This window comes from Phalacrocorax aristotelis, chromosome 1 (assembly GCF_949628215.1).
Source record: "Phalacrocorax aristotelis chromosome 1, bGulAri2.1, whole genome shotgun sequence".
Taxonomy (NCBI): Eukaryota; Metazoa; Chordata; class Aves; order Suliformes; family Phalacrocoracidae; genus Phalacrocorax; species Phalacrocorax aristotelis.
Window position 1 is genome coordinate 7,200,161 of NC_134276.1, and position 24,988 is coordinate 7,225,148.

General features: G+C 45.2%; 1 protein-coding gene across 13 annotated transcripts in view; it reads left to right on the forward strand.

The window, feature by feature from the left end:
- The first annotated feature begins 11,920 nt into the window (after positions 1 to 11,920).
- The window catches only part of SYTL2 (synaptotagmin like 2), a 61,583-nt gene continuing 48,515 nt past the window's right edge, over positions 11,921 to 24,988 (forward strand). For 3 of the 13 annotated variants that reach the window (XM_075077543.1, XM_075077840.1, XM_075077671.1), the window contains exon 1: positions 11,922 to 12,172. The gene's annotated coding sequence lies outside the window, so the exon portion shown is untranslated. Of the gene's footprint in view, positions 12,690 to 24,988 lie in introns of all 13 variants that reach the window. The other 10 variants (XM_075077931.1, XM_075078022.1, XM_075078186.1 and 7 more) reach the window with 6 other exon arrangements.

Below are 24,988 nucleotides of genomic sequence, written 5' to 3' on the forward strand. Positions count from 1 at the left end.
AGATCTAAAGGAAGGAAAGGGCAAGCAGAAAACAAGAACAAGAAGAAGAGGAAGAACAAGAAGAAAAAAGAGTGATTTACAAAATGTCATATGTTCACCAGCCTTTGTCACTTGTGACAAGTTCTTAACAGTTCTGAAATACACAAAACAAGATGTTTTGCTGACAACAACAATCCTGCCCAGGGCAGCATTTGGGCCCATGTTTTTGGGACATCGTGAAGTCTTGTCCCGAATAAAGATATGTTCGTGAACAGTGGCCTCTATCACTAGTTATTGCATCCCTTGCTGTGGGCTGTGTTTCACATTCTCGCAAATCAAACAAGCAGTTGTTTCTTTTCCAGTCCCTTGTTTCTGTTTCTTTATCAGGCTTGTTTTATCGAGTCCCCTTGTTAATATGCATCTCTTTCCCTCTCCTTCTGTTCTCCTAGCACTATGAATATTTGCCTTTCACTGCGACTCTGATATCAGTTTTCATTGTCAGAGCTAGAACAAAACCACTCTCTGAAGGGATATGCATGTCAGCAGTATTCCCTGGGCATGCTGTCACAACTACCAACCTCAGAATTCAGCTGACAATGAATAGCTCTGTAATGGAACTGGTAGCATATATTACATAAAATAAAAAAGTCACAAGAAAAGGGCACTTATGAAGATTCCTTACTTGTAACGGTCACATAATCAAATGCCAAAACCGGATTAGTTCATATAACATAGGAAGCTCTATTCCTGAATGAGCAGAAACATTGTACATAACCTGTTTCCATATTAAACTGCTTTTCTGAATTCTAACAATTATCACGCTAATGTTAAAATGATACCGACTTGTTCTGTGACTAAATACAACAGGCTGGATACTTTTCCTATTGAAACAAGTACAAGGAAACAGAAGGGAAAAAAAAAAAAAAACCAAACAAAAAAACCCCCACCCAGTGGAAAGCCACATAGCAAGCCTGCCAAATCGATGTAAAATCAAGGGAATGAAGGAAAACCAACTATCAACAGATGCACTCTAATCCATATGCTGGCGCATGCCTTCTCGCTGCTCTCACCATACCCTGAAGCAAGGCGATGTCAGCTTTCTGTGTACCAAATAACTTTCTACCCTAAATGAATAGCTGATGCCTGCCCTTGACAGTGCGCTGGAGATTGCAGGAAGGCGTGTAAAAGGAACGCTCACTGTGTGGCAGCTCTACAAGTGAAAGAAAGGGTAAACATACCTTGGAGTCTATGTCCCCATGCAGCTCCTTAGACCTTGAAACATCTTTTTCATAATGTTTTATCCAGAGGAGTTTTACTCCCACTCTGTTGGAAAACTGCTTGTGCAGATTTTGCCTGTTCTGCTGCTGAAGAAAAGTTCATACTCATGGGAACAATTGTCTAGAGCTGTCAATCATTGTCTTTGCACCACCTGATTATTTATGTCGCAGACACAGCTGATTCCATTCACAGAAACCTGGAAAATTCTGACTCCAGCAATGTCTTGAACTTCTGAAGAGTCCCAGATCAAAGTTTTAATGGTTGCTACACATTAGTAAAATATTTCTACTGTGGAATTCCAGCACAATCACACCTGTGCCACAGTATCATCACATGACTGCAGTAAACCTTACTGACATTTAACCATCCAAGAAAAAAACCTTTTGCACTTGAGCATCCACTTGAGCCTGAAGCCATATTAAGTTCTTAATATTCACACACAACCTTTGCAGATACCAACTCAATTTAAGCTTCAGTTTATTAAATACAATATTTTTCATGAAACTTTTAAAAGTCCTACAAATGACTGTTATAAGACTGAGATTTTTAAAAAAGGCCAAGTGAATTAAGAAAAAAAAAATCTCACTGAGACAGGAAGGTAGATACTTAGCTCCCCTAGGCCTTTTGAAAATTTCCAGCCCAAATGCACAAGTCTAGGATAGGTTTTTTAAGTATAGAAAAGAATCTGTCATTCTTCTTCAGCGCAGAATTAACTGGGGTGGTAATGACTCCACTTACACTTGGGCGTTTATTTTACCAATTTTCCTCAGAAATGGAAGATCACTGCACCGATCCCTCCTTTTTTTTTTTTTTTTATTTCTTTCCCTTCCACTAAATGGATAATCAAATCCCCTGCTTAAAACTGGATACAAAGTGAAACATTTTGGGCAGCTGTACTTTGGAAAGGTTTTGGGTTTTTTTTGGAACTCCAGCCCCAGGTGAGCTCCACTGATATATTTATGAAATTCTTCCTGTGCAGGGAGCAATGAGAAAGCCTCCAAGCTACACAGCAAGGTAAAAAAAATACTATAACGGATTTGCTGGATTTTGCAAACTGTAGAAAATACACATGAGATAGAAAGGAACATATTTAGAATCATTAAGGTTGGAAAAGAACTCTAAGATCATCAAGTCCAGCCGCCAACCCAACACCACCATGCCTCCTAAACCATGTCCCTAAGTGCCATGCCTACATGCTTCCTGAACACAAGGGGGGACTGAGGAATTAACTGCAGATTTTAAACCAGCAGGAAAACATTTACAGAGGGCAAGATTTATTTCTTTGCCCAAACAAATAAATCAAAACTCTTGACAGGCCTCTACTATCGCTACCACTTTCTCAGTCAATAACTACACTGCCATTATACCCTTAGAAGAAGCAAGCAACTCCCAGACACTGCAACCTAACTATTGTGACTTTCCAGGCACTGATCACAGGGACCACCTTTATGGCACCTGTATGGCAGCTCACCACACACACAAGATCAATCACCATCATCGGCGCCAGCCACACCAGCACTGGCACTCACGCTATTCTCCTCTTGTACCTCAAACAGCCACATTACCAGTAGCCTCTGCTCCCTCAGTCCCCATCAATAACTACAGCTCAGCACTCTGCAGCCACACTGTAACCCCTTCCCTATTTCTGAAATAATAATTCCCTAATTATATTCTAATAATTCCCTCTGTCCTCAATCCCTTCCCACACGTCCCTTCCACATATTCCCCACTAGGCCCTTCATCACCAGACGTCCCAGTGGACAAAGCTGGGCCACCCCTCACAGTGCCCAGAGCCTCCCAGTCTGCAGCCACCAGCCCTCACTGTCACTCTGTGCCTAAGCTCCTCCACGCTGTCCCCCACCTGCTCACAGCACCCACCGCCAGTACTCCCCACGGTCCAGCGATGAGGGAACTCCCCTCACCCTGCCGCCACCGTCCACCCCCAAGTCCCCCTCACGGCCCGGGGCACCTGCGCCCCCAAGGGGTAACGGTCACCCCCTGTACCCTGTTGCACCCACACACTGTTCCTCCTCTGCTGCAGCGCCCATAGCCCTTTTCCCTTTTTTCCCCTTTTTTCGCTTTCCCTTCCCTTCGCCCCGCCGCCCTCAGTCAGGGCCTACCGCGCGCCCCGCCAACGGCTGCCGGTCGCCAGGGCAACGAGAGGCCCCGCCCCTCTCCGCCTTCCGAGGGGCGGCGGCGCCCTCTGGCGGCGGCCTCGCGGGACCGGCCGGCGGGGAAAAGCCCGCGAAAGCGCGGGGCCGTCCCTCGGCGGGCGGAGGGGGTGCGTCCCGCACCCGATGCGTGAGGAGCCACCGCTGCGGGGCAAGGCAGAACCCCTCCCAGGCTCTCCTGCAGAAACAGTCGGGTGCAGCGACGGGGTGTTCACTTGGTGATTCTTGCCCTGGCACCTCACCTTAGGAAAGGGGAAAAGCAACCGTTAACAACAGCACAGGGGTCGTTTAAGTCCTGACAGGGATTTCTGTGTGGCAAAGGTCATGGGATGGCCTGAGTTTCACCCAAATGGGTACCTATGGTGGCAGGCTTAAAATCGTGAAGTAAAATTGCAGCTATCTTCAAGAAAAAGAGCATTTCCAGGCCCCGCAGCGGTAGCTGCAGTTGCACACAAAACATGAGCTGGGTCACCCATGACTGCAGAGCTGCTTTCTCAGGAACAAGCTCCCTGAGCTGTCCAAGGCACTGAGATGGAGCAAGCTCCTCAGCCCTAGTAAGAGGCAGCCACGCACTACTGCCTGTAACCCCCTTTGCCCTATACACCAGTGTTGTGCAGAAAGCCACGCCCCAGCACTGGGACAGGGCATAGGAAGATGGGAAGGAGAGCTGGAGGTTGATCCTGAACTCTTTCTGCTTCTCTCTTGCTGGCCAGCAGACCGCCACTGGTTTTGGATGGGATTTGTATGTCATCCTCCTTCACAGGACATCAGTGCCAGAGCCATGTAACCCTGGGAACCACAGTCTACCACAGAAGTAAATTGTTAATCGCTATAATAAATGCCTTTGTCCTCCTCCTTGCACAAAATTCACCTTTGTCTACTTTGTTCAGAGTTTTTGGCTCCTGTGGGAGCTGATGTTATCATATGACAGGTACTGTTTGACACAGTACAGCAGTCTCTGTAATTAAGACATATTCATTTCATTCAAGGATGAAACACTTCTAGTCCTATAGGCAAAGATCGTAATTTGCAATGCATCTATATTGAAGACAGTAGGAAGATGTTGTTTATGTTCATTCAGTGGCTCCACAAAACCCTTCAGATGAGAAAGCAGAAAACCAACCAAACAAAAAACCCCAAATCATAAAACACTAGTGACTTTTAATTTCTTTCTCCTATATTATGGATTGGATGATGGTACTAGGACACAGTAGCCAGCTGACACATAAACCAGACATTGAATAGAAGGCAGGGAAAAAGAAAGAACAGCATCTTAAGTCAGCTAGCAAAGATAAACACAGACTTGACTTGACCTTTGTACTTTGTAGCGCAAGATCTTTAACTTGGAGGTATTTAAATCCCACTATGACAAAAAGTAACAGTGTTTAATCTTGACTGTGGGCAGCCTTTGCCTTTTTTCTGTTTGCATGGGCAGACAATACTTGCATCTTCTATAAAGTCTTAACTGCAGAAGGAGAAAATATTACAAGAAGTTTGAGTCCCTGTTTTGCAGGTTAACAGTGTTGCCAGGATCAGGCAGGGCTTTCAGCTCTTCTTTGACCCTCTGTTAATAAGGTTGAAAACGGGTACCAGGAAGATCTGCTCCATAATCATCCCAGAGCCTGAGATTAGGCTGACTGCTCTGCAGTTCCCTGGATCCTTCTTCTTGCGCTTGAAAAAGGGTGTGCCGTTTGCCCGTTAATGTTAATCAGGAACCAATATATACGATATATGTAATATATATAACATATACATATACAGAAAAATGTATGTATAAAGGAGTTACCTAACAGGAACTAGGAGGAGAAGATGGAGGAGAGAAATAGCATAACACTTCAAAGAAGGAATTTTAAAACACCTCACATATGCCCCTGAATGCAAAACTGGTTCAGAATTGAACGCTGATAAGCTGACTGCTGTTTTAGACAGGCCTGGGTGATAATGCACAATACTCTCACTGGCTGTTACTTTACACAGGGACCTTCCTCTCCCCACCCACCCCGGCTTCTTTGATGCATGTGACAAGATCAAAATGTGTAAATCTAGACTTACATCTTGCCTCAAATGTTCCTTCCCTCAAATGGGGGAGGATGAGTTTTGTGATAAGATTTACCCCTTGCTCTGCCTTGTGGTCAGAAGTGTGGCCAGAAACTGGCTGGACTGTGCAGAAGCAGTGAGAGCTGCTGCTCCTGCTGGCCCTTCAGCAGTGGCTGCGGTGCTGGAGTTCGCCTGCCTTTTTGTGTAAAAATGGCATGTCAGAAGTGCTTTGGAAGGAAGCAGCTTGTCTACGGAAATGTCTGGAGCTGGCAGGTGCTGCTAAAGAGCATGGAAATGCTGTGTGTGTGGATTCCACTGTCGCACCTCTCCCATGAGGTGGGCTGGAGAATTCCTGCTGAGAACCAGCTGAATCCCAGTGGCCTTTCAGCCAGGAGGGTTGTGGGTACAAAAGAAGGGCAATACTCCCTACATTCTTCACAGAATCCCAGAATGGCAGGGGTTGGAAGGGACCTCTGGAGATCATCCTGTCCCACCCCCTGCTTGAGCAGGCACACCCAGAGCAGGGGCACAGGGCCGCGTCCAGGCAGGGTGTGAATGTCTCCAGGGAAGGGACCCCACAGCCTCCCTGGGCAGCCTGTGCTGCTGCTCTGGCACCCGCACAGGAAAGAGGTTTTTCTTCATATTGAGGTGGAACTTCCTGTGTTCCAGGTTGTGCCCATTGTCCCTTGTCCTATCATTGGGCACAAGCAAGCACGAGCAAGCCTTTCTCCTCCAGAGGAATAAGGGAAATAATCCTTTTTGGGAAGAGGCAGCTTGTGTCTGGGGGATGCTGAGTTCAGTGAGGTGCAGCTGGAACAAACTTCTCCCTTCCCCATCTGCTGCTCAAGCAGGCCATCACCAGGGCTATAGTGGCTATGGTGGGCCTCCTTCTTCACAAAGAAGGGTTTCAAGGGCATGTATAAGGCCAGATGTCCCAGGTGACAGAGCAGGGTATGGTTCTTCTGAGGATATGTTAACTTAAAATTGCCTCTCCTCTTTTACATTGTCTCCTTGACTGGGGAAAGGTGTCACTACCTTTTGCTGTCTGGGCAGCAACTGGGCAGACCTGCAAACCTTCAGAGCAAGGAAGGAGTCATCAAAGAGGGCCTCCCACAGGAAAATGAGGAATAGGAAGACCACACAGGCAAGGAAATAGAATCTAGGCCACAAAGAGCTGGCTGGTTATGTTACAACGGAGCCAGTGCAATCAGCAGAGAAGAATAAAGCATTGCACATTGAACAGAACCCAGGCGTGCTTCTTTGGGACCCAGGGTCTCTTGGCAAGACCTTGTCTGGAGAGGCAGCCTTGAGCCACTTCTGGGACTTTTAACTCTGCTTTTTATGTTGCCTAACATGCAGGGGCATTATGGGCCATTTGAGCAGTTGCCTATTTAATAACTAGAGAAACTAAATTAAACCTTTTGCAAACACTGTCTAGGACTGGATGAGAAGCCTTTGCTCTGCTGGGACATTTCTTTCCAGAATTCTAAGCCTTGCACCCTGAAGGAAAGAAACCCAGAAAATGCAGACTGTTCCAAGAAGCGGCAATGCAGAGAATGTCTTCTCCTTCTCAGTGACCCTCTAAGATGGGCTGTGGAAGGTGCTGCCAAAAGTCTTACAGCAAAGTTCACTCCACAGAGCTGGTTCCGATTCTGACCCCATCCCTAATGCTGAGTTTCCCACTGAGTCGTCCCAGTGACTTGACAACTGGAAGAGAAGTTCTCATGTTTCTGTAAACTTTTGTTTATAAAATATCTGAAGAGTGGATCTCAAGGGGATGGGACCAGACTCTTTTCAGTGGTGCCCAATGATAGGACAAGGGGCAACGGGCTCAAGCTGGAACACAGGAAGGCCCACCTCAATATGAAGAAAAACCCCTTTCCTGTGCAGGTGCCAGAGCAGTGGCACAGGCTGCCCAGGGAGGCTGTGGGGTCCCCTCCCTGGAGACATTCAAAATCCGCCTGGACGTGGTCCTGCGCCCCCTGCTCTGGGTGTGCCTGCTCAAGCAGGGCAGTTGGACAGGATGACCTCCAGAGGTCCCTTCCAACCCCTGCCATTCTGGGATTCTGTGACTGTGATTGAGGAAAGCTGCAGCTATTCATAGGCTCCTTTCACCTCCTAGAAATCATCAAACAGCGAATTAGGGCTTCATGTCTTTTCCTCAACTGGGCATTTGAGAGCAATCTCTAGCAATGCTGCATAATATCTCAAATTTAAAGGTGCCCCAGTCAGTGGCAGCAGGACTTAGGCTTGTTGTGTCTTGGAGCAAAAGAGCAGGAAAATGATCAGGCCCTGTTCGTGCACATTTGCTCTTTAAAGCCATCTTGCTCATGATCATTATCAAGCCAATCTCTTTCTTACCACAGAGAGCACCATATACAGCTAAATTACCCACACTGTTTCCTCTCACAGTTTACAGCTTTGGTATATGTTTTCTTGTTAGGTTTTTAAAATTTATTTTAAAACAGCCTTTGAAGACTTACTTTTTAAAGATGTAAAGAAATGCCCTCTGTAGGTAAGAAGGCAGGGGATTTGCTCCTGTCATGTGACATGACCCAGCAAAGAGGTGAGAAGCAGTACCCCTGCACACACACAAGGATGCAGAACAGAAAGCACCTCACACCCCACACCCCACCCCCCAACCCCCCCCAAAAAAAAGGTAGAAATGGAGTTTTATAGAAGACAGGAGAGACAATGCTCAGCAGGTGCAGGGCATGGGCAGGCAAGTGCACTGGCCAGCTCTGTTTACACACCACTGGCCCCTTTTATCCCCTTATCCCTCTGTTTTCCCACGCTTGTTTCTCCCCAAACCTTTATCCCTCCTTTTTCCCCACCTTTGGCTCGTCCCCTGAATGTCCTGTAGTAGGTCTTGTGCAATCTGAAAATCCTCTTCCCTTGCACCCTGCAGCGTGCCACACCCCACAGGCAGTGATCCCTCCAGCCTGTGAGGTGCGGAGGCTCCCCCAGGACAGCCCTGGGAGGCACTGTCTCTGAAAGGTTTTTTTGGGCTCCCCCACCTGCCCTTGTGCCTCTGTGCTCCTTCATGTGTGTGGAGATGGACCTCTGATGGGCTGACAGCTCCTGTGATAGCGTCAGGAGAGCCAGGCAGGGTATTTCTCAGGCTCCTCCACCTGCCGTTGTTCCTCTGCCTTCTTCTGTGTGTGCAGAGAAGAGCCTTTTATCACATAACCTAACGGTGCAGAAGGCTTTAAAGGAAAAAAAAAAGACCTTGGGGCCTGGAATCTGACAGAAGGATGCAAAGCAAGGGGTGATGTGGGCAAAGCCACCAGCCAGGGAAATGTCACTACTGCAATGACATCAGCGGCATCTGAGTTAGCTGTGATTCGCGTTAGTTCACATCAGGGAGCAGCTGAGTGTTCAAAGGAGGCTGAGGTTCTGTCTGGATGAAGCCGGAGAAGGAAAGCACCATCAGCTGGATTTGCCTCACTGGAAGCTACTGTCTCTTCAGCTAATACCTGCTGTTCCATAACCACGCCAAAGCACTCATTTATCTTTCCTTTAACTGGAGAAGATGGGATGATCCATTCTGTTTTGGGCAACGGCCTGGGAGAAAGACATGTTGAATGAGGGGGTGAAGGAAGAAAGGTGATCCGGTTTCTGAATGTGACAGGAATATCACCACACACAGATACCTGCAGGTTTTTTTCTTAAGTGTCATAGAATCATAGAATGCCTTGAGCTGGAAGGGACCCACAAGGATCATTGAGTCCAACTCCTGTCCCTGCACAGGACACCCCAAATGCACACCCTGTCTCTGAGGGCCGTGTCCAAGTGCTTCTTGAATATCACCAGACTTGGTGCCGTGATGCCTCCCTGGGGAGCCTGTTCCAGGGCTCCACCACCCTCTGGGGGAAGAACCTTTTCCTAATACCCAACCTAAAGCCCCCCGGCACATCTCCCTGCCATTCCCTCGGGTCCTGGCGTTGGTCACCAGAGAGAAGAGATCAGCACCTGCCCCTCCTCCTCCCCTTGGGAGGGAGCTGCAGAGCGCCATGAGGGCTGCCCTCAGCCTCCTCTGCTCCAGGCTGAACAAACCAAGGGACTTTGGCTGCTCCTCATATGGTTTCTTCTCTAAACACTTCACCAACTCTGTGGCCTCCTCTGGACACTCTCCAGTAGCTTTATACCCTTAATGTCCTGTGGTGCCCAAACCTGCACCCAGCACTCGAGGTAAGGCTGCCCCAGCGCGGAGCAGAGCGGGACAATCCCCTCCCTCGCCCGGCTGCGATGCAGGGCTCGATGCCCCCCAGGGCACGGCTGGCCCTCTCGGCTGCCAGGGCACACTGTTGGCTCATGTTCCACTTGCCATCGACCAGAGCCCCCAGGTCCCTCTCTGCAGAGCTGCTCTCCAGCCTCTCGTTCCCCAGCCTGTCTGTACATCCAGGATTGCTGTGCCCCAGGTGTAAAATCCAGCACTTGCTCTTGTTAAATTTCATACTGTTGGTCATAACACTTTGTGTTGTACTGCAGTCAAAACCATGCTTATGTCTTTTTATTATTCTGAGGGCTTAACAACTCCATGACTATGTACAGGGAAGGCTAAGGGGAAGGTTGGTAGGTCCCTTCCTTCTGTATCCAGCTTTGGTCCTCTTGATGCCACCAGGAGAGTGCACAGGTTTAATTTATGTGAAAAACAGCCACTCCTTGCTAACACAAAACCCCAGATTTTTAGATATACTACACCAGTGCAGAGCAACTGCGGGGACAGGCTGCGTACTGGTTGCAGACTCTTTCCACCTGAAATTACTGAGGAACCAGTCTGAGGGTCCTCACCCTGCATGTCATTCAGGTGTTTTCAGTATTGTAAACACTCAGGCTATGAACTGGCAACTGGTCTGAGCTGGGACAGCCTGTGCCTACGTAATCCCACAGATTTCACATGAATCCATTTCAAGAACAAATCACTACACAGCCACAGCACACACCCCACACACAGTTTTGCAGCTGTCACTTGTCTCGATGCCTGGGGCCTTTGCCACCTGGAACTTCCTAGCAGCAAGGAGCTGCTTTTCCCTAAGCTCAGGTCCAAAGTCCTTCGCTGAAGGGGGAATCCGTTTGGGCAGCGGCTAAACTCGACCCATCAGTTCCGGCTCCGTCCGGCAGGGGCCAGGCGTACCCGCAGCTGCCAGCTGGCATGGCCTGTCTGGTCTAAGAAGGCTCAGTTTTACCCCTGCCTGCCGCCTTCTCCGGGACTGCTGTGAAAGGGGGAAAAAAGAGATATTTAGCACAATAGAAAAATGCGTTCCGTGTAGCAAGAGTGCCAAAAGGGCTCCAATTTCTAACCAACGTGCCGGACCACGTTTCTTGATCTGCACTGAACAGGAGTTCAGCGTGGGTGTGAACAGGCACAGCTTAGTATGCTGCATTAGGATGAATGCATGGGATATGTGGATGAGAGATGCCTGAATGAAGGAGAAACTAATTTTTAAGCTTTCACAAGGTCTCCAATTCACTTTGATCCTTGTGAACTGAATGGAAGCCTTATTAAAGAGTTATTAAGCCAGAATTTTACTGGATAGTGCATCAAGCATGCTCTAGTCCCTAATTTTGTCATCGGGAAGAGCCATGTATAAAATACATGAAAACAAAAAGACATGTAATTTACCAAGCCTTTACACCAATTCCACGTACACTAAATTTTCTCTAAAAAACATTAAATTGTTTCACCATATCAAAGTTTGAATGGGAGGTGAAACGTAAGAATTTATGGTTAGCCAGTGCTGATGATCTAGGATTTGAGGACTGAAGGGACTCAGGCTGGGAATGCAACAGGGAAGTCATTTAAAGCTGGGCTCCTGCAAGTCAGACGGGAGCAAGCGACTCATGGGCTGCCAGCGAGGCACAGCAGGCCCCGCTCCCAGGCACTCCAGAGACTGAAATCCTCCAGCTGCTCCAAAACAGAACTGAAATATAAAGCAAGCGCCATGAGAAGAACGTAAATAATGTGAGAATACCACCACAGCAGCTCTCCACATGACAGGGTGTTGGTGCTGTCACCCTGGGACACTCCAGCTTCAGAAGTCACCTTGGTGTCTGGGCTGCTGAGAGAGACGCTTCAAGGGGAAGGTCCTGCTGAAACATCCTACGAAATGGTGGCGTGTGTATTTTGTGCCACTAATTAAACACAAGAGCACTTACAGCGGCTTCCTGGACAAATAGATGACTGAAACCTCAGTTATCGCTGCCTGTATCTTTACTGCAAACAGGGGTGTATGTTCACGCCTCTTAGGTTGCCTATCGCTGAGTAAAGTGAAATGCTGACCATTTTACGCCAAGGCAGCCAGTCAAGTCAAGCTGATATTACCTGCGTGGACTTTATGTGAAATAGACGCTTTCCCCTGCGGAGCAAGCCCGCCTCCACGAGCCTCTGCCTGAGCAGCGCCCTCTCAAATCCGCCCCCGAAGGCTGCTACTGCGCCGAGGGCAGTCTCACCGCTCCGCCCCGGTCCCCCAAAACACCGTCTGGGTGCCACGAGTGACAGGGAGACGAGTGACGGGGACACGAGTGACAGCAGCGGGGGCGGCGGAGGGCGGGCCGGCGGCGCGCGGAGCCGCCCCGCTCTGAGGGAGGCGGCGCCGCCATTGGCCCGGCGGCGGGCCCGGGCTACCTCGCCCTGCGCCGCCACCTCCCTCGGCCTCAGACTAGTGGGGAGGCGGCCCCGGGCAGCGGCTGCCGGCCGGGACAAGGTGACTGAGGCGGTCTCCGACCGGGAAGGGTCGGGTTGGGGAAGGTTCTCCCGGGGAGGGTTGGTCTGGGGCAGCCGCGGAGGGGGCGGTGGGTCCTGCGGGACTGATGCGGCGGGAGAGGTGAGGCTGTTCTGAGGGGTTTTGGGCGGGGCTGTCTTGCTAATGGAGTAATTTAGCGATTTTTTAAAAAAAAAGCCTGTAAAGCACTCGTGCCCGCGGTGCCGGAGCAGCCTGTTGGCAGCTGAGGAGTCCGGACCGCGTGCTGCGGGCAGCCGGGCTGCTCGGACGGCTGCTCCGTGCTCGGGCGTTTTTGCTGCGGTCAGCTCGCAGGGCCCGTTCGGCTGAGGACGGGGGAGATCTCCCCGGCGTCTCCCCTGCCCAGGCCCTGCTTGTAGCCAGAGGGAAGCGCCCCTTGTCAGCCGCTGTCCTCGGAATCTCGGGAGCCGGAGTGAAGAGCTGCAAGGGGGGCCGTGCGCCGGGACATCCCCGTTCTGCTGAAGGGAGCTCCTGTCTGGCGGTGAGAGCTGAGTAACTGTGCAAACTTACCTGCGCCTAGCTTCTGTCGAAGCCTGCTTAAATGAAGGGACTCTTTATACTTAACGAGGGCGCTTAGATGTCAGTTGGAGAGATGTTGATGACCTTTATGTAAATAGTAAACACTTTCATTTCGAAACACTAAAGTAATTGCATCTTCCATGCTGTCTCTGGAGTGACCTGCAGGATTGGAGCTGGCCCTAAAGTCTGATGTGTTCGGTTGAGTCTTTCCTACGTGAGCAGAAGGATCTGTTTGTAAGATCGCCTTTGCAGGATAAAGGTCACTTAAACCCGGGGACAGATCGTCAAGTGGCAAGACAAGTATTTCTGAACTTTCCCAAAAGTGTATGGGGAGGGGACTTAAAACATGTTTGACAGGATGCTCTGAAAAGAAACCTGATTTTCTTAGATAAAAGAAGTAATCAAAGTGTTGCTACAAAATATTTGTATGTTTACGTATATCAGAGAATTGGAGATCTCTCTGACGGAGTGTTTAAAAGACTAATGAATCAAACCACTTTACTAAACTCATATACATCAACAATGCCGGTTTCCATTTGCTAGCTCTTAATTACCATCAGTTATTATCACTACATCTTCCAAAAAGTTCTTAACAATCACATTCTTAAGAAGCAGTAAACCTAAGCATATAAAATGCCATGGAGCTGATGCTCTATATTTAGCACTCCTGACTACAGTTCTGGGTGGCCTCAGTTGCCAAGGTAAAGTGCTTGAGAGCTCTTTGGCAGGAGAAGCTGGAATCAAAGTGAGCATTTTGTGATTTTCATAATTTTATTTATATTTCTTTGCTTATTGTTAGTGTTTTATGCTCCTTGCTGCCTCCCTGGAAGAAAAGGGTATGACCTCATCTGCCTTTGACATAGTTCACATTATTTTGGGGAGTAAGACCTTACCCTAGTTTTGCTAGGCATCTTTCTTATGCTTGATGGAACCAGAATAAGCCTGCAAAATAGATATTTATGTTCTGCAGGTTTAGTTTGGGTTCACCTGACATCTTTCCTGCCCACTCTACATCCTTTGCTCTTATCTTGCAGACTTTACTATTTGCACATGTTTTCCTGTGCACTGTTTGGGCAAGTGTGCTGCAAGTCTCTGTCTGTTTGATGTTACTTATACACTTCTGCATAGCTATGTTGTAAAATACTGCTAGTAATGTTACAATGTTAGAAAATTCTTATGTACTGTTACCAACTACCATGTTTTAGTGTGCTTGTGTCTGGGTTTAAGGCAAGGAAATACTAAGCATCTTGCTTAGTCTGCTTCTACCTTACTGGTGAGGCAGACTTCTGCTTTGGCTGCAAAGCATGTACTTGAATTCTCTGAAGCTGTCATTGGACGTGTCTCTTGTTAAAGAAATTTCCTTCCAGCATCTCTTGCAGCCCAGAATAATGTATTAGCAGTTTCACCGTCAGGCTTTTAAAATCCAGTGAAATATGTATTCATGTTCTTGATTACCAATGCTCGCAAAGGCCAGAGTAACAACACTCCATTGCCCCCCAAAATTAATGCAGAAAGGTGAATTTGTCTTTTCTCTAAAGCACTGGGTAGAGACCATGGACAGGTATATTATCTGGAGTAAACTCCTGTTATTCTGCAGGAGACGCTTGCAGATTCCCAGGTGGAAGCGCTGCTCTAAATTAGTACTTGGACAAAACCTTTGATGCTCGCACAGAAGGTGAGATTTTAACTGTTGCATCTAGGAGAAGGAAGAAAAAAAGTTTAACCAGGAAGTTAAACACTGGGATCAAGTTGAAGGAATTACTTGTTTTCTACCCTGTATTCTGGTGCTGGTGCTGGTGACAGAAAGGAATCAACTTTCCCAGTGGTGAATAGAACAGACTTAAACCAAAAACCTGCTAAAACATTAACTGCAGGGAAACTTAAAAGTAATTCGTAGTCTCTCAGTAGGAAAAAGTGTTTAATTTTATTTTTCTTTAATTGAAAGTGATGGTTCTGTTCCATGGAAGTCAGTCTTCATTCAATAGTGACTTGTTTTGCACTATAGCAAACAATTTGTTTCTCTGCACAGCAAGTGCTCTTCATCCAGGATGGTGGACTAACACATAACTTCTAAAAGCAGTAGGTAACCTTCTGGTGCTCAAAGTCCATCACCTGTTGCATTTAAAGTCAGCTTATTTAGGTTGTTTATAAGTCAATTTAAGGAGGCTCCTTAGTTTGATATTCCGATGCCAGAACACTTATGCTTTATGGAATGTCAAGTTAGTGGTGTTGTATTTGCTGTGTTAGCAGTTTCCAGTTCTTCAGCTTATTTGGGCATAAAGTGAGTGACAGCTGATTTTAGCAGAGTTATTCATGCTTCATTCTTGTGGTAGGGAGTCACTGCAATTCACCTGGGTACAGCAACTGGCTGTGCTAGTTTCTTACTCCAGGGTATAAGGTTTCCTTGCTATATGTAACCGACTCTATTGCATTGAGAGTGGCAATGGGAAGAGATGTAATACAAGTGTGAGGAGGACGAATGGAGTACTACTTCCCTCTTCCCATTTTGCAGCTCTTTATCGGGATGATAATGCCAGGCTATCTTTGACCTGAATCCTGCTCCATATCCTGTGTGTATACACAGAATTGATGAACAACTTGACAATTTTTTTTTCTTCCTCCATCTTGCTATGCTTCTTTTCCTCTGTAGTTTTAATTTTCTAAAAGTACATTTTTCTTTTATTTCTCTCTCCCAGTCACGGAAATTCTGCATTTCTGTCTGTCTATGTGTGTGAGTGTGTATACATAAAAATAAAGGTAAGAAAAAAGGGGATGCTTATTTGCCGAGTAACTAGCAGAGCAATATCCTAGACTCATTACCAGATGCTTTTGCTCTACAAAAGGATCTGGCTGAATATTGGTTAACTCCATACAAAAGTGCCTGCCCAGCGTTACTGACAATCTGATCTGACTGATTGATCAACTGGCAGTGATTTACCTCTGTGCTGGATGGACTACAGTTAAACTGTCTAATCTCAGCCATGTAACTATAGCTGCAGAAGTAGATCAGTGTATTCAAGAACTCCTGGGTTAGAAATGGTTTTCAGCCATCAGCTTTTAGATGTTAAAATCTACCCCCATTCTTTTTTTCTCTACTGAATTTAAATGGCTTATATGATTTAAAAATAGCATTAAAAATAGAACAACAGTTATGAAAAATTAAGGGTGATGTCCAAAAATCCAGTGTAATTGCACTTTAGGCACCATAAGCAAAAGGTATGTGCCTAAGTCCTAGGTAGAACTCCAACAAATACCCAGGAGTAGCAAGCCCTTGGCTTTCTGTTCTGGTCCTGCCCACACAAAACTGTTATGGTCTCTTTTTTTTTTTTTTTTTTTTTTGTCCATGCTGAATTTGCAGGTTGCCTATATCCCACCTGGGTATTACATCCGAGTGTAGCTCTTTCAGATGTGGATTGATTTTGTTTGTTTTTCAAGCCCGGGATAATTCATGTTAGTGGAAATGTCATTAAATCTGTCTTGTTTCTTAGTTATTAGAGTACTTGTCTGGAGATTAAGAGACCTGGATTAAAAACTAATACCCTTGGGTTACTCTCCTGTTCCCTCTGCCCTACTAGAACTGGACTGCTGTGTAGCCAGGAATGGAGGGCTGGCTGGATAAGGAGGGAAGTCAGGAGAGAGAGGGCTGGATTTGTAATGTGGTGGCCTGACTGAGAGAAAGTAGACCTGTGTTCTTGTTTCTGCTTGCAAGGTTGTGACATCACTTTAATAGTAATTTTGCGCTGTGGGTAGTGCAGCCCTAGGACCAGTTAAAAGTGAACCAAGAGAAACCTTCAGAGACCTGTCATATTTTTGGTAAACAAGGGGATGTGAGATTGAATCCTCCTGGGTTAAGTGGTTTTGGGGGCTCTGGTTTTGGGTGCTTCCTGGGTACATGCTGTGGCCACTGGGCAAGAGAGAGCTAACACCTTGCATAGCTGTGCTCTGAAAGAATGAGCCACTCCTGCAAAACTAAATAAATACCTGTTCAGGGACAGGCATTATACTCTAAACTCCTGATTTTGCTACCTCTGTCTGAGAAACAATTTTAATCCCAACCGTCTCCCTCTTTCCTATCCCTTGCTCTTCAGCAGCATGTGTAGGGTAAATCCTGCTCACGCAGTGTGATTTGACCCCATGCCTCATCCAGTGCAACCGTAGGCTGCTACAGAAACTGTTCCCTGCTCCTCACTGAGCACGTGTAGCAACTGGGTTTAGCTCCCACCACGCCTTTCTATGCTCTTTGCACCATGCACCTTGCTTTTCAGTGCCTGAGTGCTCTGTTAGGGTCTGGCCATAAACATTCAGTGAAACTGGTACCAATCGGGGAAAAGACTGGGTTTTGCGTGATATAGGCCAGCCCAGCAGCGCAAACAATCTCATGAGTGAAGTTTTCATGGCTGATAGACTTCCTGTTATTCTTGCAATTTAATATCACTATTAAGGAGGACTGACGTTGCTGCTTGGTAGTTTCAAATTAGCCGGAATGAACCTGCTATTAGATGGAATATTCGTATTACAGGGCTATCCATTAAAACTTCACTATGCATGGGAAGATCAGTGATTTTCCTCTTAATAGGGAGCTGTAGTAAGCTTGTTAACCGTATCTATTAAGAAACGAATGATAGCTCTGAAATAAAAACTTTGTTGCAAAGGTTAAGTAAATTTTGGTGACTGAGATGAGACCTGATTCTGGCTGTTCTTTCTGCAGACTGTAGGCTAGCTTTTCTTTAACCATTTTGATTTTTAACTTCTCTGGAAACTTCTCCAAAGGGCTGCTTCTCCCACCTCCCTCCTTAGCTTACTTATTGTTTCTACAACTGCAGGACTCCTAAACAACATTCTTTTTCCTCTGGCATCTGATTTCTGCTGGTAATTGGGTTCTGTGTAAGGCCCTGTTTCCGAGTAGGTGTGTGCCTCAGGGTCTGTAACAAGGCCTAAGTTAATTGATGCAAGCTTTCTTAGTAGCCTTCAGATTACATCAATTATTAGGTGGGTAATTTTAACCTTAAAAACTTGCACAAGTGAGTATCTAAGGTCAGTGGTTAGTCAGTCATCTGGTGAGAAAGGAAAGCCAAAGGGCTTGCTTTGTCCTCTGGCTCTTTGTGCTCATTAGTAATCAGCTAAACAGAGCTGTAGTTACCATAACAAGGTTGGTAGATGAAAAGCAGGGGGGCTGCAGTGACAAATTAGAGTGATTTAGGTGAGCAGTGGATGATTTTGTTTCCCACAGCTACTTGTTTATACAGTTAATTGTATCTGAAAATGATGGAGTGCCTTTTGCAACATTCTGCATGATCTCAGTTTTGTGTTGTGCTACAGGCAATGTTGCACTGGTTAAGCTGAGATCAGTTGCCTCCCTCGGTGGGTGGGGGAAGTGTGGGCAAAGATGACATAAAGTGCTGCCCTCTTGATTTGGCAGTTTTGCTCTCAACGTGTACCACAGAGCTGTATTGTGCACCCTCCTGCAGAGGAAACATGCTACCACCAGTGACCTGAGCAGTTGTGGCAGTGCTTCTGAGCAGGTCAAAGTGGCCCATAAAAGGGGCAACCGATGAATGCATGGGTTCCTAGTTTTACAAACACAGTGGAGGAAAATCAGTCTGTCAGTGATGGTGGCTGTCCTTGCTCAACTAGCTCATCACCTCGACTAAAACGAGGAGTGAGAGTGGGGACTCAAACTCAGAGATGCAACAGATACTGACTAATGGATTCCCATAACAATGGGATGAAAATCATCAGAGAAGTCATGTGGACAGGCTTTGAAATGAGCCTTTTTCAAAGTTTCTTCAGCAACTGTATGCTTAAGAGTCTTCCAATTAGTGTCCAAGACTGAAACTGCTCTACAAAATATCTGTCAGCTCAACAGAGTGAGCATTAGTCTAAGTAAGTATTCGAATGCAAATCCATGTTTGCTATTTGTAACAGGAATTTCTTTACATCAGTGGTGCTAGCTCCTTAGCAAAGTCCTCTTGTTAGAAATCCTGCGTTAGCAAAGAGTCAGAGCTACACGGTGACTGTAAACTGCAGCTTGGTTCTTTGCTTTCATATAGAAAAGATTATCTAACCAAAATGCAGGAAGTGTGTCACTTCCCAGTAACCACTGGTAGGAAAAACTTGTTAATTAGTTGCACTGTTCTGTACATTTCCACTCTTGAGTGGTATCAGTTTCAGGACAGAGTCCTAACTGAAAAGTACCCAAGTACTTGCTAAATAGTAGGAAAGCAAGGAAGCAGGGTGGAGGTAGGATAGTTCCCCTGAAGTCTCCAATATCTAAACTTGTCAGCACCTCTACCTTGGGAACATTGTAACTTTGATCTGCTTAAGGCTAACATTTGCTAAACCCATATGTTTAACAACAGGCATTTTTATCAATTCCACAGCTCTACTCTTTGGCGATCCATATCAAGGAAATTTTTGTAGAAAACATCCTACAGGTACAATAAGGACTTTGTGAGCACCTGCCTAGGAAGAAACCAAAGTAAAGTAAATCACTAGTTACGATTTACTGAGGGCTATAACTGCTCATAGAATCTGGGAATTTTTTTAAGCAAAGAGGAGGGGAATACAGGGTTAGCTGTGTCTTTGAACTTCCAGTAGCACATGAAAAATTAGAAACCAGGCAGAGACTCCTTGTTCCAATATTTTTGGGAAAGTTCCTTTCAGATTTCTCATAAGTACAAGTATCAAAGTAAAGGACAGCCTAAGCTGAGCGAGGGAGAAATACACGCACAGCATGGTCTGCCCAGGGTAATTCTGCCACTTTAGCCTTTTGATAATTTGGGGGGTTTTTTTGCTTTTTTGTTTTTATGAACTTCCTAGTACATAACAGATCCTTTTGTTTGTCTTGCATCAAGAAGCAATGCTAATTGGCCTAGCGCAAGGAATGCCAAACCCGAACTAGAATACGTGTCTTTTTTGGAAGAATGGGGCAAGGGAAGAAAAGGAAAGGGATTTGGCAGCCCCTGGTTATATGCACACATCCTCTGTGGGACATTGGGGGTGAGAGGAAGAGCAGGTGTGTTTCCCATTCTGCAACAGAAGTTTGTGAGAAGGGAAGGGAGGTGCTGTTGGTCCCTTCTCACTTTTTTCTTCCATACTGAATCTGCGCATTTAAGATGGCAAGTCTCCAGAAGAAGAGGGTGAGTGCTTCTTTCCTGTAAAATGAAAGGAAGCCGATGGCATCTTAACAAAATCTTTTTAGGGAATTAATCAATTACTTGCATTATGAGTTTCAGGTTTTGGTGGGGAGGGCAATCTCTTCACTGTTTCTTGTGGAACTTCCTTGCTAGAATTTGAATCTGTCTCGTAATTATGTTGGGAAAACATTCAGAAAGAGCTAGCCATTAAATGCAGAACTGCATCAGATAAGCATACGTATGGTCAGGAGATAACTTCCCACCAAGTAATCTGTTTTCTTCCAATCTGTCTTAAATGTTTTAGTGTTTTACTTAAATCTGTTTTCAAGCAAGGTGTAAATACACTGTCTTAAGCTGGACCTTGTGTGGGTCTAATGCCAATGATGGCATGAAGAATGAGAAAGTGAGAATGGGAGTTTGAGTCTTGTGAGCTCCCCCCTTCTGCTTTTCGAGGGAGTCCAGTCCCTCTGTAAAGGGAGATGAGAATAATTGTTACTCAACAGACAGTGCTCTGCCTTCAGAGATCAAGAGGCTTGAGCCACCTTCGCTATTATATTTCAAGTCCCTTATCCTGAGGAAATAGTCTTCGTGTTGTAACTCTTGAGGAAAAGAATTAGCAAGTAGAAGAATGAAGTTCTTGCAAATGAACTATTATTAATTCAAGCAATGTGCCTACTGATGCTAAACCACAAATGTGCCAATGGTATGGTGTGCAAGCAAGTAAACTAGATTTGAAGAACCTTAGGATTTATAATGAGGTATGCAGATGTTGCTGATGTTAACTTGCTGGAATCACTGTAATTTTGAAGCTGCTTCAAAATTCTGGGTTTTTAAAGTAGTTTTATACCGATGGCTATGTAAAATAAATGGCATGGCATCTATAGTTAGCCTGGCAAGCAAGGGTCACAGGGAAAAGAAAAATGTAGGTGTGTTTCTCTGAGGCTTCTCTTTAATTTATGAACCTTGTATTCCAGAGACCACATCCTCTTGAAACCACTGGCCTAATGATTGTATACCATAATCGGTATAGAGATTGACGTTCTTAGGCCCTGCTGCCAATATCCAAGCCCTATGAAAGAAATGGCAAGCTGCCATATGTGATTAGAGGGGTTGGGCCACAACCAAAGGCAATGATTCTTTTTCTTTTCCAATTTTCAGTTGTTGACTTTTATCTTCTTTCTGTTATAAACATTTTGCTCTCTTGTTTTGTTTTACACAAAATTTACTCTGAACAATTGCCTGTATAATCTTCAGAGTGATTAAGGTCTTGACTTCTTACCAAACAGGAGTAAAATGAAATCCCAGGCAGAGCCGTGTGGACGGGCAAAGCAGATGTTACTGCAGGAAAGCGGTAATTTTCTCAAGTGCTTGCGTTACTCTAGCTGCATATCTTCCTCTTCCAGCTGGCTGAAGATCATTATATAAGGCTGTCAGTGAGAATGTTTCAGGATTGCAACTATTTTGCAGGTTAAAAACAACAACAGGGATCATTTTGGTACTGTTGAGGGGCGGGTAAGGTGTAAGGAAGATTTGTTGTGGATTATATTTTTAATTTTTTCACTATTGTGGCTGCTTTGAGCAGTTTTCTGGTCCTATAATTGCAGAGTAGATTGTTTCCCTTGATGGTATTGCAATGAATATGCATGGAACAACATGTAGGTTTATTACTGGAATAAAATAAAGCATTGCTGTGTTTGTAAGAGCCACTTCAGTGTTGCCTTATTATAGATAACCCCCACTACTGCAGAGATCCCTGTTCCACCAACACCCTCCACTTCACAGCTAGTTTGATAAGAACTTCTCTGCCTCCCACTGACTAAACATACATGTTGGCAAATACTGTTCTCTAAGTTAATCTCTGGGACTGTTGGAAATATGATATGCTGTGTACATTTAGCTGTTATCATTTTGAAAATGCTCTGATAACACCTCTTGAAAGAGCAGCTGGATTGGCTACAGATATGCGTATCTTACCAGATGATCTCTTCCCTTCTGCCCCTTCAAGAATTAAAATGACAACAGGCCTTCTTGTGTTTGTTTTAAGTGCACGTCCTTACCATTGCAGGCAACCATGTTTAAAACTCTCTTGGATGATGACTTAAGTCCCTATTGAAAGTTAATAGCATTTCTTTTCTCCACTACTCAAACTGAAATCTGTAATTCTCTGATCATCTGCTCAAATATGTTCATGACCATCTTAAACTGTGTTTGTGTCGACACTAGCATTTAGCTCAATCAGCTGTTCTCCCTTCATGGGATTTGCTTCATGTGTTTACAGAAAAAATATGTTCTCTAAGCCTCGGATGGTGCTGAATTACCTGTGACCGTACTGCTTAAATGGTGGAGAGTCAGATTCGTTCAGGAGAGTGTGATGGTTGGTTGGTTTGTTTGTTTTTGTTGAAAGCTGTAGCCTGTAGGTGTCATAGCCAGAGGCACCATTAACTGCCTAATGTGACCTCCCAGGGTGATGTGGGCCAATTCTGCAAAGCTGTTATTGCTCCTAATATTCTTCTTGGCTTCCTTGCTTCAAAATAAATGACCATTATTTCCTGAGCATGGCTGTAGGACAAACTTAGTTACACCTTTTCTGAGAATAATGAGTTTCTCTGCAGATGCAAATTGTTATATTTCACAATTCCGTTTATCTGTCTTCCTCAGCTTCCTGTTGCCTTATGTCTGGACTTCCAGCTCATCCTTGTTGCTAGCGCTGATGTGGTGTGGCAGTGAAGATATAAAGTTAGGAAAATGTGTAGCTTTCGAATGCCTAAAACCAACCCCTCTCGTTTTCAAGAGCCAATAGGTTCTTGTAACTGAACGCTTTAAGGGATGAAGATGTACACAGATGAGTGTCACTGATCAGCCAGGCCCGCAGGGTAATTGTTCAACTGAAGGAGTTGGCACAAATAGGGGTGGCAAAAGCAGCCAGAAGTGTAGGATTGGCTGCCACCTTCTTCCTCTTGTTAGAAGGCATTGGCTGCAAGACAGATTCTCTAGAGCAAAGCTCTAGCAGACTAGGTCTGCTGTACAAGAAGCTCTTGACAAGTAATTTTGCAATGTAAATTTAGGACATTATGAGGTTTCTGCATGCAAAAGACAATCTTGTTGATTTGGATGGAACAGCTGACTCTAGGGTTTTGCTGTTTGTTTTCTGATCCTGTTGATGAACTTAATGCCAGTCACAGCAAACTACTTCAACCTCTTCCTTGCCTCTCCCTCGTTACATCCTATATGTATACACTGAGTAAAAACTTCGATATCTAAACTCTGATTGTGGCACCTCTTAATGTGATATCTCATAATGTTTGGAATGCAGTATTCGAATTAACATTCCCCTTTTGTGCTTGGGAGAAAGCAGTGGCGGGGGACAGACTTGTGTTCTAGAAAAATATAAACCCTTACTTAAAGAAATTGAGGTGTATAACTGCCTGAGAGGTTTTGAGACATTTTATAAGATAAAAATTTTGGATGAGTGCCTGGCTTAAAGCACTTGGAAGTTGTGAGCGGCTTAATTGTGTGTGTGTGTGAATCTACATCTTGGGTCTTCTTTCTATTTCTTTTATCGCCAAAACATAGAAGCATTCATGCATGAGTTATATAAAGCATAATTTCAGATTCCTGTTTATTACAGGGATTAGAAATCTTTTATGAAAGGGAAGATCTTTGTGTGGTTTCACTTGAATTTAAGGTTTAAGGAAAAAAATCATGCCAAATACCCTAAGACCCACAAATGTTAGTCTACAGCACGTGACAGCCTTTCTACAGAAACCAGCCAGTGTGGTATTCTTATTGATTGCCATTATTTAGTCACTCTGATATGGGTCCTTCAGTCTTATTGAAACTCAGGTCTGAAAACTTCCCATTGAACTCACAGTGGCACCGGCCGAACTATTGGGACCTCTCAGTTCTTTTCGGCATGTACAGGGGCTTTTAAGAGGAAAAAATTGTCAAAAAAGAAATCAGAAGAATTGAGCCTGGGGTGGTTGGTAGTGGGTGACTTGAAATGGAGGAAGGCATTGAGCGCTTTAAATTATTATTTTTTTAATTATTTTTCAATTAGCCTTAGGTCTTATAACAGGTGCTCTACTCTAAGCCAGCAGTTTTTACCATCTGTGCCTGGAATCAGTGCAAACAATCCTTTTGCAGAAAGCCAGCCTTGCAGTAACTTGTATAAGCAGGTCTCAAAAGGTTGGCCAAGTGCACCACACACAGAAAGGGGTTTTCTCTTTGTTTATGCAGAGACTAAAAACTGCTCTGGTTACAGTTTGTGACTGGTATGGTTCCAGGGGCTAAAGGCTCATCATAGTGAAATGTGATACAATTTGTACTATATGGATGATATACCTTAAAGGGGGGTGAGGGGGGCAACCTCCAACTAATTATTGCTGTTTTTTTCAACTGTTTGTCCAGTGAGATCAGAGGCTGGTTTTTCAGGTACTCAGGCATGCCTTAACTGAAGCATTATGTTGCTAACTTTGCAAAGGAACCTAAAGGGTCTCAGCTGCACTACTCAAGACTGGGGAAGCTTTTTATCGTAACCTAGGGTGGCAGCAAAACCAACTAATATGATGCCATGTAAGTCTGAATACAGGATGAGCACAAGTGGATCAGTAGAACAGAATTCACGTAGGATTGTGAGCTGAGAGGAGAATGTGTTCCAGTTAAACCAGACACAGTAAGTATGTGAAACAGAAAAATTCAGCGTTGTGAACTGTGGAACAATGCTGTTATGATATTTACTAGGAGAAAGATGGTTAAGGCCCTGCCAGGGTAGGTGGTATCTTGCACCTGATGAAAACAAAGTGGGAGTGCAACATTAGTTGCAGAAAATCCTCTACAAAGTGATAGTATCAGGAAGTTTAGTAGCAGTGCAGCTTGCTGCGAGCTGCCACAGCCTGTGTGGATGCTCAGCCCTTGCAAACTGTTGTTCAGCTGGGGAGGACTGAAGTTCTGCTTCTGCTAGTTTTATTAACTTGAATACTGTTAGACATTGATGAAGCCTGAAGCTTGTTTTGTAAATGCCGTTCAACTATTTCTTTTAGATTTTTAAATTAATCTAAGAGACAACGTAACACTTCTCTCAGCCTTCTTTAAACACAAATACATGGTAAGATATCATTCCTACAAC